The sequence below is a fragment of the Leptidea sinapis genome, chromosome 22 (assembly GCF_905404315.1).
Source record: "Leptidea sinapis chromosome 22, ilLepSina1.1, whole genome shotgun sequence".
NCBI lineage: Eukaryota > Metazoa > Arthropoda > Insecta > Lepidoptera > Pieridae > Leptidea > Leptidea sinapis.
In genome coordinates, this window is record NC_066286.1 from 782,026 (window position 1) to 784,794 (window position 2,769).

Consider the following 2,769-nt stretch of genomic DNA (forward strand, 5'->3'; position numbering starts at 1 on the left):
CTCGAGTACGACAATTTGGGCGTAGTAAAAGTTATCACACTTTCCTGCTACGCCTGTGGTATCTCGTTGGAGCGCAGCGGCGGCTTTTTCCATAGAAAAAGTATCATAGTGAAGTAAAACTGATAACAATGCCACAAATGTCAAGTTTTCTTGACAATATTTTAAGCTTTACTTACTCTATAAATGTTTTTTGAATAAATAGATGATTTTGCGTAAATTTTATGATAATATTATAATGCACTATACTCAAGTAATACATAAATATATATTAATGTTGAAATGTACAATAATTTCAAACTTATTAATCACGTCCCTGTGGCGCAGAGGATAGCGCGTTGGACTTCTAATCCAAAGGTCGTGGGTTCGATCCCCACCAGGGATGATGTTTCTTTGTTAGAAAGAAATATTTTGAACAACTGAATAAAATATATTTTTATTAACCAATTTTTTTTAAATCATCACATTGTGTAAATAAAAATAGTTTGTACTACATAATTGCTACTACAGATAAATATTTTATCTCAAAATATTAAAGGCATAAAAAACATTTATTTTCTCAAAATTGATTCCTTTAGAATTCTTTTTGATGTCATTTCTAATATACTTGATACTGCTACTGCTTCGGAAACAAATGGCGCTATCAGAGAGAAGAAGCGGCGCAAGAAACATTTAAAGATCACAAAAAGATTTAATGTGAAAACGTTTATTGGTCAATATATTCATTTTTAATGATAAAACAATCTATTAATAGTTTCATAAAATAATTTGTTGTAGGTACTGTTAATTTACGTGGATTACGTGCATTTTTTTTAAATAAGAGAAGGACAATCGAACGTACTTACGGGTCACCTGCTTTTAAGTGATAGCCGCCGCATTAAACACCAGAGGAATCACATGAGTGTTGACGGCCCTTTGGAAAGGTGTTCGCGCTTTTTGAAGATACCCATGTCGTTGCATCCCATAAACACCGCTAAGGAAGCTCATTCCACAGCTTGGTCTTGGAAGAAAGTTCCTTGAAAACAGCACTTTATAGGATCGCCACACATCCAGATGGTGGGTATGATATTCTAATTTGTGGCAAGTCGTGCGAAGGTGGAATTCGGCGGCAGGAATCAGACGAAACAGCGCTTCGGAACACTCCCCGTGATAGATGCGGTACAAGACACAATAATTACAGTTTCTAGCATAATATACTTGTATATATAGACGACCTGTATAGCCGAGTGGTTATCGATCCTACCTACTAAGCTATAGGTCCGGGGTTCGAATCCCGGTAAGTGCAAGCATTTATATGATGAATATGGATGTTTGTTTCCGAGTCATGGATGTTTAAATGTATTTATGTATGTTTAAGTATATTGTATTAAATATATCATTGTCTTGTAACCCATAACACAGGCTATAGATGTTTAACTTGGGGCAAGATAATTTGTGTAAAAAGTGTATCATTATTTGGCACGAGGCCGATAACCATAGAAATAGATATTAAGTACAAATTTCAAGGATTCTGTAGCCATTATAGTTTGAAATTATGGGTGTATCTAGTATATCAGCTGTCTCGAGTGGAATTACGCGCCTATTTAAGGGCTTATCGTGAAGCGCTATGGTAGGAAGCGGGAAGGAGTACGGACCTGTCGGCGCTTGCACGATTAATAGCCGAAACACAAAATGGTCGGAATTGGTACAGCTGATAGAGGACTATTGGGAGGCTCTTTTGCACAGGATGCCGGCTAGATTATGGGTACCGCAACGGCGCCTATTTCTGCCGTGAAACAGTAATGTGTAAGCATTACTGTGCTTGGGTCTGAAGGGCGCTGTAGCTAGTGAAGTTACTGGGCAAATGAGACTTAACATCTTATGTCTCAAGGTGACGAGCGCAGTTATTGTAGTGCCGCTCAGAAGTTTTGGGTTTTTCGAGAATCCTGAGCGGCACTGCATTGTAACAAGTAGGGCGTATCAATTACCACCAGATGAACGTCCTGTTAGCCTCGTCGATTATTTTCATAAAAAAAGGATGGCTCGGTGGGCGTCTCGCATTAATTGGTCCGGCGTCATGCTCAGTACGGTCCGGACGGTAATAATAATAATTTTGTGCGATGGACTATGGAATATGGTCCACTACCAAAGTGCGTCCGATTGTCGGGCTGTATCAAATCCGATCGTTTTTAGGCTATATCGAAAAAGTCACGCAGTGCGCTGATGTATACACACTTCATTTATTAATAGTAATATTTATTCAATAACGAAGTACCTAATTTATTACATAATTTGAACGAGAATCGAATACCAAATAGTCTTCTCAAGTATTGCAGTTATTGTCTTACCAGCAAAATTATATATGTACTGAAAGAATTGCCACCAAAAATAAGCATAGTAGAGTATGCCGAAAACCACGGACGAGTAAAAAAATACGGACTCTGTGTCACCTTACATAACAGTGAGGCACCAAAACAAGCCGGTAAACGTGTAAATACATAGCCCCACGCACACACTTACACTAAAACAAGCCGATCGACCGCCATTATGAGATTTGCCATCGTCTGTGACAGATCAGTTTGCGTCGCAATAAAATATTTTAAAAATGCCGTCGTGCGTTGTGAAAAAGTGTAAAAATAATACTATAAAAGTATTTGTGGATATATGAATATTTAAGGGAGATAAAATTGTGTATCTGGTATATCCCGTAACGGCACACACACTAGCATAAAGGTACAATTGCTAATATCACGGCGCGGAGTCCTTCTTTTTTTACTAGTCCGTGGCTGAAAA

General features: G+C 38.0%; 1 non-coding gene across 1 annotated transcript; it reads left to right on the forward strand.

The window, feature by feature from the left end:
• The first annotated feature begins 309 nt into the window (after positions 1-309).
• On the forward strand, positions 310-382 carry Trnar-ucu (transfer RNA arginine (anticodon UCU)). Its single transcript has one exon. It is a non-coding gene; the product is annotated as a tRNA-Arg (tRNA).
• Positions 383-2,769: the final 2,387 nt, after the last annotated feature.